The sequence below is a fragment of the Mobula birostris genome, chromosome 10 (assembly GCF_030028105.1).
Source record: "Mobula birostris isolate sMobBir1 chromosome 10, sMobBir1.hap1, whole genome shotgun sequence".
Taxonomy (NCBI): domain Eukaryota; kingdom Metazoa; phylum Chordata; class Chondrichthyes; order Myliobatiformes; family Myliobatidae; genus Mobula; species Mobula birostris.
Window position 1 is genome coordinate 148,336,019 of NC_092379.1, and position 21,980 is coordinate 148,357,998.

At 42.1% G+C, this 21,980-nt stretch overlaps 1 protein-coding gene across 3 annotated transcripts in view; it reads right to left on the reverse strand.

The window, feature by feature from the left end:
* Positions 1 to 21,980, reverse strand: part of ccdc160 (coiled-coil domain containing 160) — a 38,900-nt gene that overhangs the window by 11,111 nt on the left and 5,809 nt on the right. Inside the window, exon 2 of one of the 3 annotated variants that reach the window (XM_072271115.1) lies at positions 21,159 to 21,269. The exons of 1 other annotated variant lie outside the window; for it this stretch is intronic. The gene's annotated coding sequence lies outside the window, so the exon portion shown is untranslated. Of the gene's footprint in view, positions 1 to 3,810; positions 4,082 to 21,158; positions 21,270 to 21,980 lie in introns of those variants that run through there. One more of the 3 variants, XM_072271113.1, reaches the window with a different exon arrangement.

Consider the following 21,980-nt stretch of genomic DNA (forward strand, 5'->3'; position numbering starts at 1 on the left):
CCTCCGCTACCTCCTCCAGTTCCATACACACATTTCCGCTGTCACATTCGATTGGTCCTATTCTCTTATGTCTTAGCCTCTTGCTCTTCACATACTTGTAGACTGCCTTGGGGTTTTCCTTCATCCTGTTTGCCAAGGCCTTCTCATGGCCCTTTCTGGCTCTCCTTCCTGCTAGCCTTATCATTTTCAAGATCTCTATCATTTCCTAGTTTTTTGAACCTTTAGTAAGCTTTTCTTCTTGACTAGATTTTCAAAAGCCTTTGTGTACGTGACAGTTCCTGTACCCTACCATCCTTCCCCTGTCTCATTGGAACGAAACTTTGCAGAACACCATGCAAATATCTCTTGAACATCTGCCACATTTCTGCCGTACTTTTCCTTGAGAACATCTGCTCCCAATTCATACTTCCAAGTTCCTTCCTGATAGCTTCATATTTCCCCTTACTCCAATTAAACATTTTCCTGACTTGTCTGTTCCTATCCCTCTCCAATGCTATGGTAAAGGGGATTGAATTGTGATCACTTTCTCCAAAATGCTCTCCCACTGAGAGTCCTGACTAGGTTCATTTCCCAATACCAGATGAAGTACAGGCTCTCCTCTTGTAGGCTTATCTACATATTGTGTCAATTAACCTTCCTGAACACACCTAACAAACTCCACCATGTCTAAACCCCCTGTTCTAGGGAGATGCCAATCAATATTTAAAATCTCCTGTAACGACAACCCTATTATTATTACACTGTTCCAGAATCTGTCTCCCTACATACTCCTCGATGTCCCTGTTACTATTGGGTGGTCTATAAAAAACACCTGGTAGAGTTATTGACCCCTTCCTGTTTCTAATTTCCACCCTCAGAAACTCAGTGGACAATCCCTCCATGACTTCTACCTTTCCTGCAGCCGAGACACTATCTCTGATTAGCAGTGCCACACCCCCACCTCTTTTGCCCCCCCTCCCTGTCCCTCCTGAAACATCTACAGCCTGGCACTTTAAGTAACCATTCCTGCCCAAGCCATCCAAGTCTCTGTAATGGCCACAACATCATAGCTGCAAGAACTGATCCACACTCTAAACTCATCCACTCTAAGCTATCATTCTAATGATAGGAAAATTAGAAGTTGACAGTGATTAAGGTTACCATAATTACAGAGGAATCTTGTTTACTTAGGGAAGAAGGGCCAAGGAGTAGCAAACAAGTTGTAAAGCAGTTCTGCTCTAGGTAACCACTGTTCCTTCCCCTGAACCCACTGGTTCCCATTGTAAATACAGCTGAGCTATTAATTTAAGACTGCATCCATTTACCACAGTAAGCACACAATGATAGTGCATGCAATTGTAGAGGAACACACCATCTCTCTTCCTAGTTGCTCTTTTATCCTGAATATACTTAAAGAACCTTTGATTATCTTCCTTCATTTTATCTACCATGGTTTCTCCCAGCCCTTTTTTACCCTTTAAATTCCCTTCTGAAATGTACTCCTACATCCCTTATTCTCTGCAAGAAATTCACCTAATCCCAGCTGCCAATATGTTTCATATGCCTCCAGACCAGACTTAATATTTCTCATCAGCTACCCCTGTCATCCTTGCCCTTCACTCTAGCAGAAACATACTGAATCCTGAGCTCTACCTATCTTACTTTTAAAAGCCTCCCACTTGCCAGATGTTCCTTCACCTGCAAGCAGCTGGCATCATTTTTGTCAGTTCTTGCCAGATGCCATTGAAATTAGTCTTGCATCAACTCTGGACATTTTGAGGAGTTTTCCTAGCTTTTCCAGATTATCTTGAAAACACACAATAAATATCTACTTTTGCTTATTCTGTTAATTGAAAATGCAATGTGTTTAATTACCTTCCCTCTTACAGCTATTCCAATAAATCTGGTTTCTAAATACAATGAATGAAAATCAAAATGTGCAGAGGAAGTAGCATAAAACAAGATTTGGTTTTAAAATTAGATTTAATATGTGAACATTTCAAATAATTTAAATTAGTTTCAGTAACCTATATAGAACTTTGGATGAACTAATATTTACATAGTTACAGAATCAGGTTTAATAGCACTGGCGTTTGTCGTGAAATTTGTTAAATTTATAGCAACAAACAATATTGGCTTGGCTACACATTTTCAATATCAATTTTGAATGCGCTCGTTTGATTTTAATATATATATTCGATATCAATATATTTAATTTTGTAATACCAGTATGTTGATAATATTACCCTCTGACAAAGCTCCTTTAATGATAATTTCCGAGAACTGCATTCTATTGTATATGTAACATAGTTAATTAAAAAACTCATACGTCCTATTCTGCCGATAAAACGTAATATATTCCTCGAGTCTGATTTGATCTGTTCAGAATTAACGGTATAACACATAATCATTGAAATAATTGTTATTTTCTCGGAAAACTTCGCTAATCGCTCTTATTGCAATTATTGCTAAAATATAACATAACAGAGCCAAAGGTGATAAACTTTATAAAAGTATTCGTAGAAAGGGAAATTAAAATTTACTCCTATAGATCCCCAACAATTAACCCTAACGGGTCACCGCAATACCGTCCGTAAACCGGTAGTTTTTCACGAGGCTCACTCATTTTCCATGCTCAGCAGCGGGTTTTGAACGGCCCGCAGCCGTTTGAGGATAAAAAGGTGGCTGATATAGGCGGCACGATTGAAGAATTAAATTGTATGTAGCGTTACGACTAAATTTATCGAAGACACGTGTTCGATTTCTGTGCTTGCATCTCATTCTTGAATGAATTTGTGTGGATGGGTTTTAAGTTTGGAGAAGTGTGTATGCACTATTGTAGTTAGTATTGACCAACTACCCGCCCCCCGGTTCTTGGACAATTTGTCAGCGTAGCTCCATGCTGCTCAAGTTTCAGAAAGGGTTGCCTGAACAGTTTCCCAAGTATTACATCGTCAAATGAAGGCATTCAGAAATAGATTTCCTGTTCAACGTTCCCGGCCCTTTTGGGATTTTTTTATTTAAATGCGCTTGTTTAATTTTTTATTTCAAAACTAAACTTTATTCATAACAATGTATCAGAAAGAGGGTAAACTTTATACATTATTCGTGTCATTTAGTCAACCCATTCAACGGTGTTAAAGCTTTGTTTAAACTAGTTTAGAGGTTTAATGAATGCGCCGGGCTGAGCCGGACAACAATGGGATGCTGCTGTGCATTATGCTAATGAGGGGGCCGGACGATGGGAACACGCCTCACGTCATCACGTGGTTTTCTCTTCGCGCCACTTTCGGAAAGCTGGCCAGCACAGTGTGAGCCGAGGGGCGATGGCTGGGCTGCGCGGTGTGGTGCGGCTGGCTTCTTTCCTCATGGCGCCGTGTCGGCGTCCAGTCCACGCCGGTTGCACTGAGGAAGGTAGGTGCCCGCCGGAGTGAGCAGACACTCCCACCGCGGGAGCAGGGGCGCGGAGTGGTGGGTGGGGGAGGGCGGCAGGCCGTTAAGGGCTGAGGCTCTCGGGCCCGGCACCATCTCCCGCCCAGCTTTTGCCAATCTGAAGAAAATGCCACTATTGTTGCCCGAAGGTGAAAGTGATACCCAGGCCTTGAGTGGAAACGCAGGCCTTGAGTCGGTCCGTCCCGGCTCTTCGGCCTGGCTCCGGCGACAGAGCAAAGCACATGGCGCGGCGGAAGGAGCGGCCGCTCCGGGCCTGTGCGGCGGAGGGCGCAGCGCGCATGCGCTGGGCCGCCGGGAGTTGTAGTTCCCTGGTTGAAGGGTGAGTGGCGGCGGGTCCCGGAGCACGCGGCCGCCCCTCCCCCCGGACCCGCGCTCTACCTTTTGTCTCGGGACGGGCCGTCGGCTCCTGGCGCTGACCCATTCTCATCTCGCCTTGTATAGGGGCGGTAGTCGTATTCAGTGGAAAGGTGGAAAACGCCCTCATTGAGTTGCCCGAAGGGTCTCGGCAAGAGAGCGGGCTGGTATTTTGTGGCCGGTCGGGTGCGGGTGACGAGCCGAGACGGTACCGGCGCCAAAACCTCGGCGGGACAACTTTTCGCAATCACACCTGATGCTGCGATACGTTGCTCGCGTTCAGTAACTTGCTGTGGCTTTGTAGCTACTGTTCACAATAGTCCCGCTCGGCATTTGGTGTTTACACCGTAGCATTTCACAATGCCATCCGGTTTTAAACTTGCATGTTTAAATAATCAGAATATTTTTATTTTAAATGACGTCCTCCCGTTCCAGAGCCCACAATTATTACTCCTTCCTCGATTTCGCGCTCTTTCACCAGGTTTCTAAGGTGGTAAACGACATGCCCCAGGGTCCCAGGTTCTTCCCTTCCCCCTCCGAACTACAGTGTGGGGGATGGGCATAATCGTGGCCTCCACTGCATCCCAAACCCGATCACGCGTTTGAACGTTCCTTATCACAAATACCTCTGCCTAGAGCATCTCTGCTTGATTTTTATTTTTTGAAATGGCCATGTTACTTTACTACAAAGTTTGGTTCGACTGGTTTGTGGTGTAAAGTATCAATCTCAAGTATAGATTTTCAGAGATCAACATTGCCAACAATAGAAGTATAGACATATTAAGTGAAAGCAGATCGTATAAGGAGCAGTATTAAAACTTGGAGGTCTTATTGAAAAGTCCTATCAAATAATAAATCCCATTAAAATTGATCATGTACACAAATGGGTCAATTGATTTGGGGGGAGGTCACTGCAATTTCAATATGCAAATTAATTAAGTTGAGGTCTTTAGACTGGTCCTTGTTTTTTATGTAAGTAATTGAAATGCTTTCAATGCAAAATGTGAGAATTGGTCGTTCTGGGATAAAAATGAGTATACCATTGCTCCATTTGGCATTACGGAAACTTGAACAGCAGTTTCATAGCCAGATTATAGCAGAAATTAAAATCTAACTAGGGTTAGGTTCATATCAAAACCTTTTGTTATTTCTTGAGATCTCAAACTGGCATGCATTGCCTTGCCCTAAGCTGATGAGTAACTAACTGGTTGATGAGCCCTTTAAGAATTCATCTGGAAGAGGGCTAGGCTACTTCAGGGCAACACCTTTTGATTGAAGGGGAATTTTATTTTTATGAATAGTTTCAATTATTGGCTATTTTTGCTAACATTTCTTAAGTGTCATTATCTTATGCTATCTGAATTATTAGTTGAGTTTGTTTATTAATAGTCCAGCGTTGCTACTTGCAATGCTTATGCAGTCTCTTAAATTGTCACTTTAACCAACTGAGTTGGAAAAGTAAAGAGTTTGGACATTTGACTGGATAGGGTAGTGGATGATGCTACACCTACCTAGACAATCAAATTGAAGATATAAGGCAACACAGTTTGGACCAGATCTTTTCAAAATCTGTCCTTTTGTCTGTAAAGATTGTTGTCTCTGGTATAGTATTTAACATTTTACTAAATAATGCCTATTCACCTCTAATTGTCCTGCAAATTGGGCTTCACATTTATTTTAACTTTTTACAAAGTTGGATTTAATTCTTTATTCATTTTAACAGGTCTGCATTTAAGAAGCTGTGAAGATGGTGAATGATCGTCAATGCGACCCTTAGAGCTATGCACTGGATTTAGTCAGAGTTGTGCAAAAGTGCTTACAGTGCAGGTAGCAGGCTACATCTACTGCAGTGCAAGCACTTCTTACATTACTTTGGCAGTTGTTTGACTACAATTGGTCCAGTCCTCCTAACCTCATCATATCACATTGTTAATTGCTTTTCCAGCCATGCATGCATGATGCTAACGTACCCCTTGTGTTAAGGTGCATCTAGTGCAGTTAGTGAAGTAGTTTAGAATCTACTGCCCTAAGTGCTCCTTCTGGCACAAGATTTTACACAGTCGGCTTGGCACGTCCTTAAGGATGTGATACTAAACTTTTCACCTGATATCTTCAGATCACTCTCCTAATTCCGTTAATACCACGAGGATCCTGCGTTGCAAGTTATTTGGCAACTTCTAATTTGTTGCTTTTATTCTGCAGTTTGAGCATGAAGTGAGTTGTAGTTGCATGCAACCTGTAAGGTGAAAATGTTTCTAATGGCTGTTTGGTATGGCATGATCTGTTATTAAACGATGTAGTAGCATTAGTCTCGCGTTCCGTAGCATGAATGGTGATGATATTTAGTCTGTGAGGCAACAGCTGTTCTGTTGTCAGGGAGTCTTTAGCTTTTGGTTTTGTTATCATCAATGTTTAGATCACCTTTCAAAAATATTGGGTTTTGTTAGAAGGTAGTTTTGTAGTAAATATAGCTCAGTTTCTACAAGTATAAATAGAAAAGATTTTAATGATTGAACGCAATTAAATTCTTATGCAAAAGTCTACATTTATAGGTACCTTTTTAATGTAATCACTGCCTTCTACCAAATATGACAACTGTTTGTTGACGTGCTGTCACTGCCGCTTCAATGATGCTCATGCAATTCTCTGTCAGTTTTGCAGTTTTGTACTACAGGAAGAAATGACCTGTGCAAATCTATGCAAAACTAGCAGGGAATTGTACTGCTGCTTGCTGCTCCATTTATTTGTCTACTGTCTGCTCTCTGCTCCCTTTGTGCAACCTACTGCTGTTTTCATTAGCCTGTCATTTGCTGTTTACAGGAGTGTGAATGTGAACTGTCCATGCAGGACCAAAGTGCTCATAGTGCAGGTAGTAGTGTAAGGAATCTACTGTAATATCAGCACTTACAGTCATGCTAGACACAAAGAAACACTATTTGTCTTCCTGAACAGTGCAAATTTTTGATTACTGTTTACAGTTAGTTTTGCAGGTTTGCATCCAGCTGTCAAAATACCAGGTGCTGTGCAAATCCATGCAAAACTGATTGTAGCAGTGGTTTCTGGGGAGCTGAGTAGTTTTTGTTACAGAACTAGTAACATAAAGCACATTTTTGAGCAATGCAGGCTGGTTTCTGCATGGGTGGGGATTTGTTGCATTACTGGGTGTTGTATTAACAGTATTGCACTTGTCCCGGCCTGTGGAGGAAAAAAGGACTTGACAGCAGACGGTCTAACTGATGCAAAATTTACTCTCTCCTATAGGGAGTGTTGTCTCCTGTCGTCTTGCTGTTGTCGGGTGGATCACGATGCAATTTTGATTTCTTTGCTTTTATAAAATTGCACGGTATCCATCTGTAATCCGCAAGACATTTGCTTAAGGGGTTTAATGTTTAACGATGGTGACTTTTATGAGTTTTTTTCGTCTTAAGGTGTTTGGAGACCTGCAAGTCTGCAAAACAAGATAATATTTATGTGAATTTTTAATGTGTAGCACTGGGTCGATAACTGAATTTATTGCAAGTGACAATTAATTTATGGGTACACTAATTTGTGACCTTTGTCAGTGATTAGGCTATCAATGTTCTTTGAGTGGAACAACATCCCAGTCTAGTCTTCAAGGAGAATATCTCTTGAAATTGTAGCTCATTTCAGATGATAAATTAGTTGTGTTTTTTTTTAAAAATAAGGAAAACATTTAGGTCTTGGTAGTGTTGCTTGGGTCTAGCCATTTTCATGAAAGTAAAGTTGCTCAAATGAAAAATTAAAAAGACCATTGGGTCCCTACATTTCAGTTATATTTCTTGACTTTTTCAGGTAATTCTAAAAATTGGGATTCAGTCTAATTTCAGTACAGAAAAAACTTGCCTCTTGCTAATTTTCTGCATTATCCCCCCACCCATGATTCCTTCATACACAAATAATATCAAACTGTTTTCAAATGATGTGTGCTTTCATAGCCAATTGGCATTTCAAATACTCATTGATTTTCTTTTTCTCTGTAAAGAGATGATTCAGAAATTCAGTTAACTATTGCTTCTGAAACTTTCACCTAGTTCTTGAGTGCCCAATTGGGGAAGTACTCTTCCTATGTCTAGCCTGTGCACTACTGAGAAATTTGCTCTTCTGAACTCTGAAGAATACAGGTCAATTATACTTAATATGCTCAGTCAGCAAACATGCCATCCCAACCAGTGGAGCAAATCTTCACATGCACAATCTGGCAAATATATAAATTCCTGGGTAAGGACACCAAATATGGTAGAGTTTAGCAGGCTTGATATAATTGCAGTATAACATTTTCATGTATAGTTGTGTTGTAGATGCTAATATAACCATGAGTCATAGCCCCACCATTCAATTGTGGCTGATTTATTCTCCCTCTTGACGCCATTCTCTGCCTTCTACCTGTAACTTGGTACCTTTACTAATCAAGGGCCTAACAACCTGTGCTTTAAATAAACAAGGGGGATGTCAGAGGTAGGTTTTTCAGACAGAGTGGTGAGTGTGTAGAATGCTCTACCAGCGAAGGAGATTTATAAGGATGCTGCCTGGTGGGTCAAATATGATGGCAGAATATAGTATTAATGGTAAGACTTGGCAGTGTGGAGGATCAGAAGGATCTTGGGATCCATGTACATAGGACACTCAAAGCTGCTGCGCAGGTTGACTGATTAAGAAGGCATATGGTGTATTGGCCTTCATCAATCATAGGATTGAGTTCAAGAGCTGAGAGGTAATGTTACAGCTGTATAGGATCCTGGTCAGACCCCACTCTTGGAATACCGTGCTCAGTTCTGGTCACCTCACAGAAAGGATGTGGGAAAATATAGCAAGGGTACAGAGGAGATTTGAAAGGATGTTGCCTGTTTCAGAGAGCATGCCTTATGAGAATAGGTTGAGTGAACAATAGGTTGAACAACAGAGAATGAGAGGTGACCTGATAGAGGTGTATGAGATGATGAGAGGCATTGATCATATGGCTAGCTAGAGGTTTTTTCCCAGGGCTGAAATAGCTTCCACGAGGGGACATAGTTTTAAAGTGCTTATAAGTGGGTCGGGTAAGTTTTTCCACAGAGTGATGGGTGCGTGGAATACTCTGCTGGGGGTAGTGGTGAAGGCGGATACAATAGGGTCTTTTAAGAGATTAGGTGGGTACATGGAGCTTAGAAAAATAGAGGGCTATGTGGTAGTGAAATACTAGGCAGTTTTAGAGTAGATTTAATAGCACAGCATTGTGGGCCAAAGGGCCTGTAATGTACTGCAGATCTGTTTCTATACCCACTGGCTTGGACTCCACATCCATTTGGCTGTGAATACCACAGATTTTCTATCCTCTGGCTACTGAAATTCCTTCTAATCTCTGTTCCAAAGGGTTGTCCTTGTGTTCTGACACTGTTCTCTGGTCCTAAAAAGTAGTGGTTGACCACTGGGAAATTCCACTTTTGGCAGATGGAGTGGAATGACTGCTTGCTAAAGCAGTCACTTAATTTACACGGGGTCAAACCAATGCAGAAGAGGCCCCATCAGGAGCACCAGAAACAATGGATGACTCCCAGCATGTTTCCAGTTGAAGTATTGCCTCACCTGGAAGGACTGATGCCATGAATGCAGGTGAATGGGCAGCTGTATGTAGCATTTCTGTTCCGTACATGGATATATGCCAGGAAGGCAGTTGGTGATGGTGGGGTAAATGGGTTTGGAGTAGGGTCCCACTGCAGATGGTGGAAATTGCAGAGAAAATGTTGAATGTGGAGGGAAGATGGGGTGAGTGGATGTCTGGGAAATGGGGGAGTTGTGGGTGAGGGCAGTGTAAATGGTGGAGGAAGGGAATCCTGGGAGATGAAGGAACTGAGAAAAGGGAATATAATTTTACAGAAGACTGGGAAATGGCAATCGAGAGACACGGGAGTAAGGTTTATTTAAGATGTGGGTTGACAGTTTGCAGTGACTGAAAAGGGGGTAAAGGTGTTAGAAACTAAGTGAGTTTAAAGGCGGGGTGTATGATAAGGTAATAGTTGATCAATTCTCTGGCTGGAAACCTTGTGATGAGCAGGAATTCCCAGAGGTAAGTATTGGGGCTTGTAATATTCATCATTTGGCCCATGGATCTGCTCTGCCATTCAATTGTGGCTGATCTGGTTTTTCCTCACCAGCATTCTCCCTGTAACCTTGGTTGCAGTGTCCAATCAACAACCTATCAATCATCATCTTGAATACACTCAACCTGGTCTCCACAGCTGTCTGCCTTAACAAATTCCCTGCCTGGGTACAGAAATTTCTCTCCCATCTGTTTTAATTGGATGCCCCTATATCCTGAGACTGCTCTTGTCTTGTATCTTTTCCACTTCTGTGCTTAAGCCTTTCATCATTCAAAAGGTTTCAATGAGGACCTCTCTTTCCCCCCCCCCCCCCAAAATACTTATAAACAACAATGACTGCAGGCCCATAGCCATCAAATTAACCCTTTCATTCCTGGAATCCTTTTGAATCTCTTCCAAACCCCCTCCATGCCAGCATGTTGTCTTAGGTTTGGGCGCCTCATCTGATCACAATACTCAAGGGGAGGCCTCACCAGCATCTTATAAATCCTCAGTATCACATTCCCTGCTCTTGTATTCTAGACCTCTTGAAATGAATGCTAACATTGCATTTGCCTTCCTCACCGCTGACTCAACCCTTAACGTGTTCTGCACAAGGACTTCTGAATCTCAGATCTTTTCCTTGTTTAGAAAATAATCTCATTTATTTCTCCTACCAAAGTCCGTGACCATGCATTTTCCAACATTTTATTTCATTTGCCGCATTCCTGCCCATTCTCCTAATCTGTCTTAAGTTCTGCACCCTACCCATTTCCTCAACACTATCTGTCGCTCCATCAATCTTAATATCATCTGCAAACTTGGCATCAAAACCATCTATTCCATTGTCGAATTCATTAACATACAGCATAAAAAGCAGTCTCAATGCTAACTTAATGTGGAACAACACTAATAACTGGCAGCCAAAACACTCACCCAATGCTCTAACCATGCCAGTAATTTTCCTGTAATACCATGGGCTCTTAACTTGGTAAGTGGTGTCAAAGGCCTTCTGAAAGTCCAAATATATAAGATCCACTGTACCTCTTTATCTACCCTACTTGTAGTTCTTCAAAGGATTCCAGCAGTTCTTCAGGCTAGATTTTCCTGTAAGGACACCATGCTGACTCCTATGTTGCCAAGTACTCTATAACCTCATCCTTAACAATTGACACCAACATCTTTGTAATCACTGGGGTCAGGCTAACAGGTCTGTTCTTAAACTGGGCTGACACATGTTTTTTTCAGTGCACAGGAATCATGCCAGCTCAATGATTTTTTTTGAAAGCTCATTACTAATGCCTCCACAATCTCTGTCTCTACCAAAACTCTTGGGTGCAGTTCGTCTGGTCTGGGTGACTTGTGTACCTTAAGTCTTTCAACTTTTTGAGCACTTTCTCCCTTGTAATTGTAACTGCCCCTTTTCCCTCGCGCTCAACCCCTGGCACATTGCTAGTGTCTTCTATAATGAAGACTCATTTAGTTCATTTGCAATCTCCTTGTACCCTATTATTTCTCAGGCCTCATTTTTTAGTGGTCCTGTATCCACTCCTGTCTTACATCAACTTAGACACTTCTATTCACCTTGATGAGTTTGGTGGCTTTCTTTAATGTTTCATCTTTTACCTGCTAATGGTTCTTTTAAGTTGCTTTCTGTAGGTTTTTAAAAGCTTTTCAATCCTCTATCTTCCTTCTAATTTTTGCTTTGTTGTATGCCCTCTTTTGCTTTTACATAAGCTTTGACTTTTGAGCATTTCTTTGTTTTTGGAATACATCTATCCTGCACCGTCCTCATTATTTCCAGAAACTCACACCATTGCTGCAATGGTGACATCCCTGCCAGCAGCTCCTTCCAATTTACTTTGGCCAACTCCTCTTTCGTACCACTGTAATTTCCTTTACAGCGCTGAAACACTGCTACGTCAGGCTTTGCTTTCTCCCTATCAAATTTCAAGTTGGACTCAATCATATTGTGATCACTGGTTCCTCAGGCTTCCTTACTGTAAACTTGCTAATTGCCTCCATAACACCCAATCCACTATAGCTGATCCCATCAGCTCAATGACAAACTGCTCTTGAAAAGCTATATCATGGGTATTCAACAAATTCACTCTCTTGGGATCCATTATCAAACCGATTCTCCCCCCCCCCCCCCCAAAATCTACCTGCATGTTGAAAACCCCAATGACTATCATACCTTTGCCTTTTTTTAGCACACCTTTTCTATATCCTGTTTTAGTATGTAGTCCACATTCCAACTACTCTTTGAAGGCCTGTATATAACTACTGTCAGCGTCCTGTCACCCTTAGTTTCTTAACCAACAAGGATTCAACATCTGTATGTCACATCTTTCTATTGATTTGATGCCATTCTTTACCAGCAGAGCCACACCACTTCTGTCTAGTTTTCCATTCCTCTGGTAATGTGTACCCTTGGACACTCAGCTCCCAACTACAACCATGATTCAGTGATGGCCATAACATTATACCCAACAATCTGTAAAAGCGGAACCACCTCATTCCTTGTATTCTGTGCATTGAGATATAACACTTTATGAGTATTAAGCAACACACATCAAAGTTGCTGGTGAACGCAGCAGGCCAGGCAGCATCTGTAGGAAGAGGTGCAGTCGACGTTTCAGGCCGAGACCCTTCGTCAGGACTAACTGAAGGAAGAGTGAGTAAGGGATTTGAAAGTTGGAGGGGGAGGGGGAGATCCAAAATGATAGGAGAAGACAGGAGGGGGAGGGATGGAGCCAAGAGCTGGACAGGTGATAGGCAAAAGGGGATACGAGAGGATCATGGGACAGGAGGTCCGGGAAGAAAGACAAGGGGGGGGACCCAGAGGATGGGCAAGAGGTATATTCGGAGGGACAGAGGGAAAAGGAGAGAGAGAAAGAATGTGTGCATAAAAATGAGTAGCAGATGGGGTACGAGGGGGAGTTGGGGCCTTAGCGGAAGTTAGAGAAGTCGATGTTCATGCCATCAGGTTGGAGGCTACCCAGACGGAATATAAGGTGGTGTTCCTCCAACCTGAGTGTGGCTTCATCTTTACAGTAGAGGAGGCCGTGGATGGACATGTCAGAATGGGAATGGGATGTGGAATTAAAATGTGTGGCCACTGGGAGATCCTGCTTTCTCTGGCGGACAGAGCGTAGATGTTCAGCAAAGCGGTCTCCCAGTCTGCGTTGGGTCTTGCCAATATATAAAAGGCCACATCGGGAGAACCGGATGCAGTATATCACCCCAGTCGACTCACAGGTGAAGTGTTGCCTCACCTGGAAGGACTGTTTGGGGCCCTGAGTGGTGGTAAGGTATAAGAGTATATTTGCTACGATCTTTTTAATGTGCATCCCTATTGCACTGATACCCTGCTGGTTGCAATTTTATCCTGTAATCTGCCTCCCCTTTCTGGCAGTCTTAACTGCATGTTGACTTGTTTTTTTCTCTCTCTCTTTGCCCTAATCTGAGTACTGACTCTGGTTCCTATCCCCTATCATTGTGTGTAAATAATGCGGATGTGAATGTATATGACAAGGTTAACACACAGCTGATGATGCCATATTTGGGAGTTTTGTTGATAGTGACACAGGTTGCAATAAATTACAAGGAGATCTTGATTATTTTGAGACATTGGTGATGATTTTTTTCAGGAATCATTTGATTTTGGAATGTTTCCAGGGTACTGGAAAATTGCAAATGGCACTCCTCTTCAAGAAGGGGAAAAGTAGAAGAAAAAATATTGGCCAGTTAGCCTAACTTAAGTGGTTGGGAATACCTTGGAGTCAATTGTTAAGGATGAGAATTTGAGATACTTGGAGGCACATGATAAAATATATCAAGGTTGTGTATGGTTTCCTTGAGAGGAAAGCTTGTCTTTCAAAATCTCTTAAAAATATTTAAGGAAATATCAGATAGGACTGACAGAGTCAGTGCATGTTCTTTAGTTGGATTTTCAGAAGGCCTTTTGACAAGGTGCAAGACATGATGCTGCTTGAGATAAGAGTGCATAGAATTGCATGAATAGAAGATTGGCAGAAGGCAAAGAGTGAACAAAGGAGGCCTTTTCTGGTTGAATGCTCGAGACTAGTGTTGAGACTGCTTTTCGTGTTATATGTTGATTGGGATGATGGAATTGATAGCTTTGTGGTTGGGTTTGTGAATTATTAGGATTGGGTTTAATTTCATGAGAAATTTGTTAGTGGGCAGCAGTACAGTTCCTTGTACAGAAAAAATAAGTATATCAATTTGTGTATGTATATATAAAATTTGTATATTTACATTAAATTTTAAAAGTAGTGCAAAAACAGATTTAAAACGTGAAGTGGTGTTCATGGATTCAGTGTCCATTTAGGAAATGGATGACAGAGGGCAAGAAGCTATCCTGAATTGCTGGGTGTGACTGCAAGCTTCTGTACCTCTTTCCTGACGGTAACAATAAGAAGAAGGTATGTCCTGGGTGATGGGGGTTCTTAATGGATGCTGTCTTTCTGAGGCAGTGCTCCTTGAAGATATCTGTGGAGGCTACTATCCATGATGGAGCTTACTGCAATCTTGTGCAGTAGTGCATCCATGTCAGATGGTGATGTAGCCTGTCAGAATGCTCTCCATGGTACAACTGTAGAGGTTTTTGAGTGTATTCGTTGACATGCGAAATCTCTTCCTACTCTTAGTGAAGTATAGTCGCTGTCTTGCCTTCTTTATAACTACAGCGATATGTTGGGACCAGGTTAGATCATCGGATATCTTGACACTCAGGAACTTGAAGCTACTCACTCTCTCCACTTCTGATCCCTCAGGATTGGTATGTGTTCCTTCGTCTTACATTGAATGCCAGGTTGATGCTGCAGCATCACTGCACCAGTTAGCATATCTCACTCCTGTACGCCCTCTCATCACCAGAGATTCTACCAGCAATGGTGGTATCATCAGCAAATTTATAGATGGTATTTGAGCTATGCCTAGCTACACAGTCATGGGTATAGAGAGAATAGAGCAGTGGGCTAAGCACACACCCCTGAGGTGTGTCAGTGTTTACATCAGCAAGGAGGATATGTTATCACCAATCCGCACAGATTGTCTTCTGGTTAAGAAGTTCAGAATCCAATTACAGAGGCCCAGGTTCTGCAACTTCTCAATCAGGATTGTGGGAATGATATTAAATGCTGAGCTGTAGTCGATGAACATCTTGACGTAGGTGTTTGTGTTGTCCAGGTGGTCTAAAGCTCTATGGAGAGCCATTGAGATTGTGTCTGCTGTTGAGCTATTGTGGTGATAGGCAACTTGCAGTAGGTCCAGGTCCTTACTGAGGCAGGAGTTCGGTCGACTCATGACCAACCTCTCAAAGCATTTCATCACTGTTGATGTGAGTGCTACTGGGCGATAGTCATTAAGGCAGTCCACATTATTATTCTTAGGCACTGGTATAATTGTTGCCTTTTTGAAGCAAGTGGGAACTTCTGCCTGTAGCAGTGAGAGGTTGAGAATGTTCTTGAATACTCCCGGTAGTTGGCTGGCACAGGTTTTCAGAGCCTTACTAGGTACTCCATCAGGACCTTCCACCTTGCGAGGGTTCATGCTCTTTAAAGTCAGCCTAACATCGGCCTCTGAGATGGAGATCACAGGGTCATCAGGTGCAGCAGGAATCTTCACAGATCTAGTTGTGTTCTCCCTTTCAAAGCATGCATAGAGACATTGAGTTCATCTGATAGTGAAGCATGGCTGCCATAGACAAAGGAGCAGAATTGGGCCATTCAGCTCATCAAGTCTGAGCCACCAGTCCATCATGGCCGATCCTGATCCACTCAACCCCATACACCTGCCTTATCACCATACCCTTTGATGCCCTGACCAATCAGGAAACAGTCAACTTCTGTCTTAAATATACGTACGGGCTTTGCTGCCTCCGCAGTCTGTGGCAGAGCATTCCACAGGTTCACTACTCTGGCTTAAAAAAAAAAGTTCTGCCTTATCTTTGTTCTGAAGGGTCACCCCTCAATTTTGAGGCTATGCCCTCTAGTTCTGGATACTCCCACCATAGGAAGCATCCTCTCCACGTCTACCCTATCTAGTCCTTTCAACATTCAGTAGATTTCAATGAGCTACTCATGCATTCTTCTAAATTCCAGTGAGTACAGGCCCAAAGCTGTGAAATGCTCCATGTCTTAACCATTTCATTCCTGGAATCATCCTCATGAACCTCCTCTGGACTCTCCAATGACAACACATCGTTTCTGCGATGAGGGGTCCAAAACTCTGTTGACAATACTTGTGTGACCTAACTGGTGTCTTATAAAGACTCGGCATTATTGCCTTGTTTTTTAAAATATTCTATTCCCCTTGAAATAAATGCCAACATTGTACTTGCTGCCTTTACCACAGATTCAACCTGTGAATTAACCTTCTGGGAGTCTTGCACGAGGACACCTAAGTCCTTTTCCAGCCCTCTTTGCATTTTTTCTCTCTCTCCCACATCCCCCCAAATTTAGATAATAGTCTGCACTATTGATCCGTTCACCAAAATGCATTATCAACATTTCCCAACACTATTCCATCTGCCACTTCTTTGCCCATTCTTTCAACTTGTCCAAGACCTGCAATCGCATTCCTTCCTCAGCACTACCTACCCCCTCCACCACCTATCTTCATATCATCCACAGACTTTGCCACAAAGCCATAATTCTATGATCCAAATCACTGACAAACAATCTGAAAAGTAGCAGTCCCAATACTGTACCCTGAGAAATACCACTAGTCACTGGCAGCCAACCAGAAAAGGCCCCCTTTAGTCCCAATCACTGCCTCCCGCTTGCCAGCCATTCCTCTATCCAGGCCAGTGTCTTTCCTGCAACGCTATTGGATTTTATCCTCTTAAACGGTCTTGTGTGAGGCACCTTATAAAATGCCTCTGACAATCTAAATGACATCTACGGCCTCTCCTTTTTCCACCCTGCTTGTTATTTTCTCGAAGAATTCCAACAGATTTATCAGCCATGACTTCCCTTTTCAGAAATAATGCTGACTTATTTTATCATTAATCTCCAAGTTCTCTGAAATCTCGTCTGTTATAATGGACTCCAACAATCTCCTAACCACTGTAAGGCTAACTGGCCTATAATTTCTTCTCTTTTGTCTTCCCTTCTGAAAAGTGGAGTTACATTTGCAATTTCCCAGTCCTCTGGGACCATACCAGAATCAAGTGATTCTTGAAAGATCATGACGAATGCATCTGCGATCTCTTCAGCAACCTCTTTCAGGACTCTGGGATGTAGTCTAGGTGATTTGCCCACCTTAAGACCTTTCAATTTGCCTACCAATTCTTCCTTTGTAATGTACTTTGGTAGAAATAAAGATGTAGTCTTTGTAACTCCCAAAGCAAAACTGATTCAGAGAAAAACATGCGGAAACACAAGATAAATGTACTTTTTTTCCATTTTAGTGAGGCAAACACATGACGTGGTGTTATGATGTTTGCCAATCGTGTAACCTGCAATGAATTATTTAAATAAAAAATGCTTAATCAAACAATGTATTTGCAGTATTACTGAATATTAACTAGACAACAACCTGCTTGGCTATACACTCCAACTCAATGTCTCAACTCATATGTAATGTATTGCTCTCCAGTAATTTTATATTTATGTATTACATACACATGCAGTATACTATATTATACAACTACCATATAGACATGCACAACATAGTGAATTTTACATTGTCCCATTCAGGCCTAAAGGTTTGATTGCTGGGAAGGATTTCTTGTGCTTGTGGGATAATGTCTTTCTTGACTTGGGGGGGGGGGGTGTCATCACTCCGCTTAGCAGGTGAGGCTTGTGGTTGTGAAAGAATCTCAGGTTCTGGGTCCTTTGTGGGGGTTGATTGTGAGAGTGCAGCAAGTGGTTTTGACAGCTCTGGCCACCTTCCTTTAACATTTCACTCTGCTCTCCTCAACTGGTCAATTTGTCATCTGCAGAAGGATTCAGATGGAATCTCCACTTTGTCAGAGAGTGGACCAGTCCTGTCCTTAATCTTTTAAAGTACACTCTTTTGATCACCTTTGTAGACCCTCAGAAGGAATACTTGTCCAGGTGTGAAACATCAATCCTCTTTGTTTGAGGAGCACTCAATTTGTCTCAGCTGTTCTGCATATTCCTGACTTTGGGTTTGAGGAGATCCAAGCGCGAGTGCAGGCGACGATCCAAGAAACGCATAGCTGGTGAGTTGGTTGTGCAGTATGCTGCATTGCAATATGCAGGGGAGGATAATTGATGAGCTTCTGATTCAGAGTTAGCGTAGTGTGCTATACTGACATTGCTCACAGTGCATTTATACTCTGGACAAACCTTTACATCAAACCATTAGTAGCTGGGTGGTGGTAATATCTTAATCCATTTTTTTCAGGAATGACAAACTGTTATGTACTAAACTCTGGTCGATTGTCACTAAGTGTGCTGGATCACCAGTCCTTGAGAAGAGGGTTTCAATACATCAAGTGTACAAGGCTGTAGTGGAGGTACTGGGAACAGTACTAACCATTTTGTGGCTGCATCCACTAGTAGCAGGAAATTTGTGCCCATGGATGGTCCAACAGAATCCACATGAATCATCTGCTAGGGCAATGCATGCTGTTCCCAGGTATGGAGAGGTACACTTGGCACCTTCTGGACATGTTGGCATCCTGGTCAGTGAGTGCATGGCAAGCTGCCACATCTGCTGATCTATCCCAGGCCAACAGACAAACCTTTGAGCAAATGCTTTCATCTTGACCATGCCTAGCATACTGACATGTAGCTCCTCCAACACTTTAGCTCTCAGCTTGGATGGTACAACAACTCTCAATCCCCACAAGAACAAGTTCATTCCAGCACTGGTAAAAATGGGGGAACTAAAATTTCTGCCACACATTCCAGGCATTTTGGATTGACATGTGGACCTGAGACAGTATTCTGTCTCTTCTGTTTTCCCTTTGGATCATAGGGAGGCTTTCAATTTGCATAAGGGATAATACTTAAAGAGGAATGTCCCCTTTTATAAATTCTTCAGGTATTTCCTTTTCCAAAGATAAATGGAACAATCCACTAGTATTTCCATGATTAGTTGTCCTCTTGAATTCAATCTTGTAATTGTATCCTCCAAGAAACAGCCCTGCATTTGTGCTGGTGCTGTTAGTGGAACATCCTTCTATGAATTGACAATAGACACTTGTGGTTTTGAGAGGACTAGAATATAAAAACAAGGATATAATGCTGCTGTTTGGACATTAGTCAGAACTCTGTTGTGAGCAGTTTTGTGTCCCTTATCTAAGAAAAGATGTGCTAGCATTTCAGAAGGTGCAGAGGAGTTTCACAAGACTGATCCTGGGAATGAAAAGGTTAATGTATGAGGAAGGTTTGGTACTCACTGGAATTCAGAAGAATGTTACAACTATTGATATTGAAAGGCCTAGGTACTGTGGATGTTGGAGAGTGGGGAGGAATATAGAACCAGAGGGCTCAGACTCAGAATAGAAGAGTGCCTGTTTAGAGAGATGTGTATTTTGAACAGATTAGGAATTTCTTTAGCTAGAGAGTGGTGAATCTGTGGAATTCATTGCTGCAGGTGGCTGTGGGGGCTGAGTCTTTGGGTATATTTAAAGTGGAGATTGATGGGCTGTTGATTAGTCATGCATCAAAGGCTATGGGGAGAAGGCAGGTGAATGGATTTGAGAGAAATAATAAATCAGCCATGGTGGAATGGTGGAGCAGACTCGATGGGTCAAATGGCCTAATTCTACTCCTGTGCCTAATAGTCAATCTGCAGCCTCTGTATTGTCATTAATACTGAGAGAAATGTCCCGTTTCATGTATCAGTAGGAAGATCAGTGGGGGGGGGGGGAAGACAAATTAATAAGGGAATCATGGAGAAAACAATTAAGGGTGTGGAGGTAAAATGTATTTGCTGCTATTACCCTGTAGAAAATGGTGGAAGTTGTGGAGAATGTTATGTTGACTCTGGGCTGCTAGGTAAGGACATGAAGAACTCTAACCCTATTGAGGTGGTGGAAAGCTGGGGTGAGGACTGATGTCTGGTAAATGGAAATGTGAGTGAGGGCAGTGTCAAGAGCAGAGGAAGGGAATCCTGTTCTTTGAAGGTGGATATCTCAAATATTTTGGGAGAGAGAGCCTCTCAGATATGGAGGAATTGAGAAAAGGGAGAATAATTTTTACAAGTTGATGAAATTGAGCTCAGAATTGGTGTATTAAGCAGCATCTATGCAGTCATCAATGTGGGGCAGAAAGTTTGGGAGCGTGACCAGTGAAGGCTTGGAACATGGACTGTTCTACATCGCTAATCAAAATGCAGGCGTAACTGGGGGTGCTCGTGCCCTTGGATTTGGAAAATGTGGGAGGAGCCAAAGGAGGAGTTGAGTGTGGGGACCACTTCTGCCCAATAAAGGAGAGAGGTGATGGTTAAGTCTTTTGTATAGAAAGGTGGAAAGCTTTTGGCCGCCTTGATTGGGGATGGATGTGTAAAGGGTCTGGACATCCATGGTGAAAATGAGGTGATCAGGGCCAGGGAACTTAAAGTTGTTGAAGAGATCGAGAGTGTGAAGTGTGACTGATATAGATGAGAAGGGACTGAACCAGGGGGGATTAAATGGAGTTGAGGATACTATTTAGGGAGGAGGATGCAAAGAGGCCTCAAGGCTAAACAAGTGAATTGTTGTTTGACTGTATGACAGATAAGATATAATGTGGAAAAATATGAAGTCACCTATCATTCAAAAACAGAATTGGAGCGTAGGTTAGAGACTGGGAATTGGGCCGTAAGTGGCCATGTCACACAGATAATACTCAGGTGCTGCAAATTTGTTAGTTTTAATGATGAAAACATTTGGTTGTAAGAGTAAACATGTTATATTACAATTATATCGAGCTTCAGTGAGCCTACACTGTTGTTTTGCTGCCTAAAACAAGTTTACACATGCCATAGAGGGCATGCAGTGACAGTTTACTAGACTGGTTTCTCAGATGGTAGGCTTGTTTTACAAACAGAGATCGAAAAGAATAGATCTCTTATTTTCTGGAGTTTACAAGAATGAGAGGTGAATACCTTGAAAAATAATAAGGGCTCAATGAATAGATGTGCAGCCGAACTACATGTTCAATGACTTAGAGATATGTTTACTATTCATAAAGGTATAATAGAGGCAAATTGAAACAAATAAAGTATTTTTGAAAATATCAAAAATATTAATCTTTTAAAAATACGATTGAAAATGCATCATTTCTAAATAGTATTGCTATTGAAACTCACCGTCCAAATGCTGAAGTGTACGCCAGGTCTGTGAGGAGTTCAGACTGTATCATCCAATATCATGTGTTCTTGCGACTGTCACACTGGTGCCAGGCTGCCCTGAGATATTTCCTGTGAGAACATCTCACTGGTTTCAGGTTGCAAATAATCATTTGCTGCTTCATTTGGCAGTAAAGATTGTAATCTTATGGTGGGCTTTAAAAAAAATCAAATGTTGGCTGCCGCATGCTGCAAAATATTTGTGCATGCCATCTTGGGCATGTGTGCCATAGGTTAACCACACCTGTTTTTAAATATTTCACCTTTTACTCTAACCTATGACCTCCAGATCTAGTCTCCCAACCTCAGTGGGGGAAAAAGACTTTGTATTCACTCTATCTAACTCATAATTTTGTATCCTCCTACAAGATCTCCCCCATTCTCTTGTGTTCTAGGAAGTACTCATGAAATGAGTTGTTTTGCAGCAGCAATACACTGCAATATTATATATTCATGCACACCCATACACACACAAATTAAATGTTGCAAAAAAAGCAAATGAATAAAGTGAAGTAGTGACCTGATGAAAGATCTTGACCAAAATGTTGACTGTTTACTCTTTTCCATAGATCCATAGTTTTCCAGCATCTGCAGATTTTCTCTTGTTAGTGAAATAGTGTTCATAGGTTCATTGTTCATTCAGTAATCTGATGGCAGAGGGGAGAAGCTGTTCCTGAAATGCTGAGTGTGTCTTCAGGCTCCTGTACCACCATCTCGATGGTAGCAATGAGAAGAGGGCATGTGCTGAGTGATGGTTCTTAATGATGGATAGTGCCTTTTTGA